Raw genomic sequence first — 7,717 nt, 5'->3', positions numbered from 1 at the left:
ACACACACACACACACACACACTCAAAACAAGGAAAAATCTCTTTAAAAGAAAGAAAAACAATCATTGACTTATTAAATAAAAAGCATATAAAATCCATTCTAACAGAGCATTAAACACATAAACACACACACATGCACCATTGAAGGAGATATGACAAAACTCTCAGTTATTTATTACAGAGTGATAGAATTAGGTGATATATTTATTCTTGATAAATTTATTATCTTCCAAGCAATGAAATGTATTATAAAACTAAAAGGCACACCGTGCAACGGTAAAGCTGAGAAGGAATTACTGTCAGACACCTCTAGCACTGTCAATGCAGCCAGTCATAAGTCACCAATAGCACAGAAAGCAAACTATCAAGGTGGCTGTGGATTTTTAAAACGTAGATGGGTATCTGGTACTTATTCACTGTGTTTTCAATTTGTCTTTCAAACCAAAATGTTTATAATAAGAAATTGTAAGATTAATTTGTCATTGAATATCAGCAAGTGCCTTACTGAGACAGGCTATACTCACTTAGGCCCAGGAAACTATAGATATAGAAGTGGGTCAGAGGTCAGCAGAACCTTCCAGAACCCACAACTATTCTCCACCCTGCCTGTTCCCTAAATTTGAGGGTGATAAATTATTTCTCTGCTGGTGAAGTGAGCCAATTCAAGCCAGATTATATTATATTAAAGGCAGGTTTATTGGGAAGCTTCTCACTGGCCCCAAGGATTGAGGCCAGAGGAGTCACCATGGGTGGTGGTGGGAGATAGAGTGTGTGCAGAGAGAAGAGAGGGAGGAGGAGGGTCAGGGGAGGGGAAGGGAGAGGAAGAGGAGGAAGAGGAAGCAAAATGTCTGGATTATACAGGAAGGAGTCTCTGGGGGGAGGGTAACCAGCCAGGCTCCTGGACTGGAAGATCAGGTTTGGGGGCAGGGTATACCAGGTAAGGACTGAGGGATGCCAGGAGAACCTGGAGACCAGTTCTACTTTGATATATAAAACATGTAACTCAGTCCCTTGTCCTGGTCTGAACCCAAACAGCCCACTTAAATCAATCATGGCTCTATTATTAGCAAGGAAAGAGGGAATGGCCATTATAGAACCCATCGATGTTGCCAAGCCGTTACCAGCTACTAGCATGCCTTATTGGGCAAACTACTTCATCTCTTTGAGCCACAATTTTCATACCTGTAAAATTTAGAGTAACAGTGTCTCAGAAGGCTTCTACAGTCTACCACATACAAGATTAAACAGTATCTTTTAAAAAAAGTCAGTTGTCTAGCACTCTAGTGTTCCAATAGTGTGAGTGGTGGTTTACATTGCTCCTTTGGATATGTCCAGTGGCTATGGTCCTTTTAAGCATGCCATGCCAACTCTAATGAGTACGTCAGATGCCTGTTGAAGAGCACACACAATCTCAGCATTAGTCTTATCAGGAGTCTCTATGTCACTCTGAAGAATGATGGGTTTCTCAAGAAAATGGCCCAGTGAGGAATGACTGGAGTCTCTAAGAGGAGATACATTCCCCTTTCAACCCTCTTTCTCATACTAAAATTCTATTTTTCACTTAAAAATAACTTACTGCTTTTATGTATCTTGGATGCAAGATTCATAGAGGATCCAGCGATGACAGGAATTTACAGGATAAATCCAGCCCATGTTCCAAGAGTGCCTTAAAGATATAGAGTGGGTGGGAATGTAAAATTAAACATTTCACTGATTCATGCTCTAATCAAAAGTAAGGAAAGCAATTTAACACAATATTTTCTTTTAACCATAACATAAACAGGACATGGGAAAGAACACAGAATTCTCATGGATTTCATAAATTAAACACAAGCTTGAGGAAGCTTCCTTTCAGGTGGCTGGTGAGACTTTTCTGTTAGGTTTCCTGCTGTAGGCAAGGCTGAGAATCAATATTCAAGATTGTCTATTCCAATAGACTCTTTTCTATAGATGCAAATACTAGGAAACCCTGCTGAGATTAGCATAGGATTTTTCTCTTGGAGAAACCAGGGGTGATGGGGAAGGATGCGGCACCAACACCTGTGGGTGAGCAGTGATCCCCACAGAGCTGAATTAGTGGCTTGGGTTCGAAGAAGAGTAGGCATAATTTTGCCTAGGTTCAATCTCTAGATTTGGTGAGATTCCATGTTGATAGGGAGGTGGAGTGCTAGTTCACCACCCTGCCTCTTTAAGAGCTTGGCCACGGGTGCCACAGTCTGAAGAAATTGGGCTATGCCCAAAAGCAACTCTAACACTTTATCTGAGACAGTGTTAACAAGGCATCTTTATATGCCCCAATACAGGGGAATGCCAGGGCCAAAAGAATGGGAATGGGTGGGTAGGGAAGTTGGGGTGGGTATGGGGGACTTTTGGGATAGCATTGGAAATGTAATTGAGGAAAATACGTAATAAAAAAAAAACAAAAAACAAACAAACAAAAAAAACCAAAAAAAACAAGGCATCGTGCGTGTGTGGAGCTCCCAGCTCTAATTTAGGGTCCTACTCAGTATCTGGCTTCTCCATTCTTCTTGTCAGATAGGCTATCTCAGACTAAATCCCTTGGTGTGGAACTTCCCATATCACCTGAAAGGACATCAAAATCAGATATTTCCCTTTGTTCTAAAGGATTCTCTGGACTCCTTTCTGGAGCAATCCTGGAGGGAGGGGACATAAAAATAAAATAAAAACTCAATATTTCACCAAGTTAGACATTGGAATAATCATTACTTTGGTATGTCATGGGGTTCTTCTGGGGACTGAAAAAGTATGTGTGTGCATCTCTGTGTGTTTGTATGTGTGTTTATGTTTGTGTCTGTGTGTCTGTGTGTATGTATGTGTGTATCTGTGTCTATGTGTCTGTGTGTATGTATGTGTGTATCTGTGTCTATGTGTCTGTGCTTTTGTCTGTGCATGTGTGTCTGTGTGTGTGTATATTTGTATGTGTGTTCTGTGTGTCTGTGTATGTATGTGTGTGTGCTCAAGAGTGTGCACATGTGCTCACACACAAGCTCATGACATCCCTTTAGGAAAGATCATCTGACTTACTTCTTAGTAAATGTAAGCCAAATCTTGGTTCTTTCTACTGTACAATGAACAGCACAATTCCTCTTAATACTTTTGGTGATGACTCAAGTAAGTAATTAAAAAGTGGTGAAGTATTTAGCACAGTTTCAGATCCAAAGTCACACGTTTAGTAAATGTGATATCATCTAGAATACCTACCTTGCCAGCTGAGACCAGCTCCTCAGAGACTCTTTTTGTAATCACAGAAATTAATGTCTTTAAGCTGAGTTTCAGTGATCAATAGACTGGTAACTAGTTCTCCCCTGTCAGGTGTACACCCTACTCTACATGGTTTATTCAAGGGATTAGCCTGAGAACTGGATAGTCTTATCTGTAGTCATCTCCATAGCCCACTAAATTCTAAAGCCATCTAAATTATCATGGAAGCCACCATTCCAAAATGGGGTCCTCTGTGTTTTATCCCTCATAATGTTTGCGTCTGTGAGCTCAGGATAAGGTGACCTGCTAGTCCAGTTGTTAATGAGCAATTGTGAATCACATGATGTTATCAGCTTTCTTTTACATTCAATAACAACAAACTATTAAACTGAGTCAAATGCATTAAATTTTAAACTTATTTCATTTCAAAGATAAAAAACAAAAAGGTTGGAAGTACCCAAATTCAAAGGCAGAATTTTATTAACAAATAAGACAGAATAAGACTCAGCTGGGCATTATTTTATACCAACCACTACAGCTGCTCAAATCCATGGAGAACATACTTGGCACATGGCCCCCTTCAAGTTAAGACTGTTTCTTTCTCAATTTTCTAAGCTGGAGTACGAAAACGTGCATTTTGATTTTTCACTAGATTTGAAAATTATGCACCTGGTCCTCACAGAGCCTACAGGGTCAAGAAAGTAGCTTCAGAAGATGAAGGATCAGCAGGAACCTGAATCAGGTGATTCATTCATGACCACCCACTGTTCTTACCGTGATCAATTAATATCCTTGTCTTACACCACATAGATCTCCTGGGCTTTGCTTAATTTTGGCTTTTGTTTGCTGACAAATTCTCAAGGACTTGTGGCCATGACCTAATGTTTTATGGTCTCCTTGCTGCCACATCTACTAGCCATTCCACAATTCCTTTAGTACATATTAATATTGTCCAGCAGAGAGTGTGATTGGTACAAAAATGCCAGATACCTATCAAGCAATGTGTCAGAAATTTAACTCTGGGAGCTCCTTCACCTTCTTTGTCTTAGGGTTACTGTGGCTGTGATGAAACACTGGAACCAAAAGCAACTTTATTTCAAACTGAGTGAAGTCAGGGCAAGAAATCAAACAAAAAAGGAACCTGAAGGTAGAGAACTATGTTGCGGTAAACCTCCAACCCAAATATGCCCCAGCAACGAGACCATAACTCAGTTAATATGAATACATGCTGTGCACCTAGATTGGGCAAATCTACCACTACACTAACATCTTCCACATCTATGAGACCCCTTAGAACTTGTGATTTCTCCAGGCCATGTGCTTCTGCCCTGCTTCTCCTCTTCACCCTCCTATGTGTACTCTCTACCATTTTCTCCTTCTTCTCTCTCTCTCCACCTTCCACTCCACCTCCCCTTTTATCTGCCAAATTATCAACTCTCCTTAATTTTACAAATTAAGGTGGGAAGCAGGTTTACAGGAAATCACCTGAGTGCTAACTCATTTCTTGTTCGAAGCCACTCACAGGAGAACTGAGTTAACATCAAATATAATTAGTCCCAGGGCTATCCACAACAGAACTAATGCAGAGACCATGGAAGAATGTTGCTATTGGTTTTCTTCCCATGGCTTTCTCAGCCTGCTTTTTTTATAGCACCCAAGACCACCAGCTTAGGGACAGCACCACTCATAATGGGCTGGGCCCTCTCTCATCAATCACTAATTAAGAAGATGCTCTACATGTCTGTCTATAGCTGGATCTTATGGAGGCATTTTCTCTCTAGTGATTCTAGCTTTTTGTCCAATTGACAACAAACTAGCCAGCACAGCGAGCAAGCCAGTAAGCAGCACTCCTCCATGGCCTTTGCATCAGATCCTACTTCCAGGTTCCTGTCCCAGAGTTCCTCAGTGATGGGAGATTACATAGAGGCATAAGAAAAATAAGCCTTTCCACTCACAACTTGCTTTTGGCTATGGAATTTTATCACAGTAGTAAAAAATCCCAACTAAGACAGAAATTTGAACCAGGATCCTGAGTTATTTTGGGGGTAGACTTGACTCTGTGTTTTGGAAGGATTATGGCGCATTTGAACTTTGGGTTAGAAAGGCATTGGACGCTCAGGACTCAGTGCTCTGTTTCTAGGAGTTCGGAAGATAAGAATGTTGAGAGCAGTACAGTGCTTCGTCCTTTGGAAGTGCTAGGTTTCATGATAACATCTTTATAGAATACATAAACATAATTTGAACACCTTTCCCCTGCCTTTTCTCGTTCCTATTTTCTTCTTTGTTGTCTTACACAGTCTCCCCTCTACTTTCATGTCAGACATAGTTATATGACCTGTGTCTATAAAATCTAGAATCCACAAATGAGGAAAAATATGGAGTTTTCTTTCCAAGGCCGACTTAGTTTATTTAGTAGGATAATCTTCAGTTGCATTCAAGAAAACAAACAATTTAGTGGGTTTCTTGTGTGTGTGGGGTGGGGGTGACTAAAACTCTATGCTGTGTGTGTGTGTGTGTGTGTGTCTGTTACATGAAAATGTTTTGTTTGGGACTGAGAGGACAGGAGAACAAGTGGAGGATGAGGCCAGGAGTGGGAGGCAGTTAGACAGTGAAGAGGATGAAGTCAGAACTTCACAGGAGACTGGGATGAATGCACACTGCTGAGAAGTACAGGCAGGAGCTGTGACCTCACCTCACCTCACCCCTGTAAAGCCTCTGCTACTAGTATCATGTCTACTTCCACAAGGAAATCTGGAATAGGAAAAACGGGAAGAAGAACATCCTAGCCATTGGGTGTTCTAGTTTGTGAAGGGATCTTTTCACTTAGCAAAGCCATGAACAAGCACCTCATTTTGTCTTGTGTCTCCAGTCCCAATTTAACACTCTCTCCATCACTACAACACGAAGCAAAGAGAGGTGAAAACTATGTCAGGATCTCCTTTCCTTTGTTATCGCTATTGAAACTGTCTTAGATGTTCACTCTTAAGTGATACAATAAAAAATATATGTTTCCAATAGAAATTATTTCATGCCTGTGAAGTCTTCAACAGAAACTGCATTATGTTAGCTGGGGAAAATGCAAATATGAAAACCTTAATAAGTATTCTAACAAATGGGATGTTTTCAACAACCTGGCTAATATTATTAGTAACTCAGGCTTATGGCTATAAAGAAAAATATTTATACACTATAATAATGCTTTTAAAAAAATGGAAAAATGGGCACACTGTAGATAGTCATCAAAGGATTACAAGGTTAAAATAGCATCGGCTTGCTGTACTGTTAGAGAGCGTTGGTCCTTTGTTTAAGTACTTGTGATGCTCTCACTCTTGGATTTCCTTGATAATGTTGTTCTGTGAGGCATGATGGAGGAGCATGGTCTAGCTTCAGAACAAGGATTCCTGCTCGTATGCATCACTAACAACACTACGTAGGTTACACACACAAAGAAGAAGATATGAAGGTCTGTGACAGGGGTGTCAGGAAGAGTTGGGGTGGAGAATTGGGTAAAAATGCATTGTACAGATGCATGAAATGTCAAAGAATAAATAATACCATCCTGCAAGAAATTTTATGCTGGGGCAGTGTAGGAGCTGGAGACAACACAGAGAACAGTCAACAACCATACCTACCTCTGGCCCACTCTGCCTCCCCTAGGTCGGTAGAAAAGAGATGTGAAATTTCTCTCCAGCTTTGCTTTCTTAGTACCCAAACAGACTAAAGTTTCCTGAGCACCAAGTCAGCAGGTCTCACTTGGGAGGAGCAGGGACACGGAGTTCTATAAACAACTGTCATCATTAAACCAAAAATATCCCAAGTCAGGAGTGGCCAGTTTCTAATGGCTATAAATTGCATCATAGATTCAATTTAGAATCACTGAGAAAGGCTTTTTTTTTTTAAGTTCTCATGCTTAAAAACTGTTAACAAATAAATACAAACTAGTAAGATGTGTGTATCATACACGTATAACAAGAAATATGTAAACATATGAAGAAGAAATAATGTGACCCACAATCTCAATCATTCACTAAAAGCTATGGAAGCTCTAAATATTTTTTTTATTTTTTTTGAATCATGTACAATCCTATTTTAAGACTACTTTCTAATATTTTTTAACCTGTGATAGATAACAAGACAGCCATTAAATACCATTATATAACACTTTTCCAAAAAAATATTAAAGCAATTGCTTTAATCTGATTATATATGTTCAGGCTTCTTCCATCTCAGATATTATTTTTCATTTTCTTATTCTCTTGAGTACTCCATCTTAGCTTTGTGCTTTTATTTTCCCCATGCCAACAATACCTGTGTGCTTCACTCATGGGCCAACATTTTCTTCTCCCTGGGAAAGTCCAGTCTCACAATGCGCGGCCTATGATATTGACATTCAGCCACTTGTCCCCTTGTTCTCAGCTTCTACTCATGGATCAGATTCACATCCAGTCACCTAACTCTTTTGAGGGTAAGTTGTTATCAGGACCATGATGTTCCC

The 7,717-nt window shown here is 40.0% G+C and overlaps 1 long non-coding RNA gene across 1 annotated transcript in view; it reads right to left on the bottom strand.

Moving 5' to 3' along the window:
- Window positions 1–6,944, bottom strand: part of LOC115032763 — a 100,628-nt gene extending 93,684 nt beyond the window's left edge. Inside the window, exons 1-2 of the long non-coding RNA XR_003838383.1 lie at window positions 6,855–6,944; window positions 1,577–1,666 (exon numbers count right to left, since the gene is read on the bottom strand). This is a non-coding gene — a long non-coding RNA (uncharacterized LOC115032763). The remainder of the gene's footprint in view (window positions 1–1,576; window positions 1,667–6,854) is intronic.
- Between the last annotated feature and the right edge of the window lie 773 nt (window positions 6,945–7,717).

Source organism: Mus caroli, chromosome 12 (assembly GCF_900094665.2).
Source record: "Mus caroli chromosome 12, CAROLI_EIJ_v1.1, whole genome shotgun sequence".
NCBI classification, from domain to species: domain Eukaryota; kingdom Metazoa; phylum Chordata; class Mammalia; order Rodentia; family Muridae; genus Mus; species Mus caroli.
The sequence above is the reverse complement of the archived record's forward strand: the minus strand, read 5'-3'. Positions and strand labels throughout refer to the sequence as shown.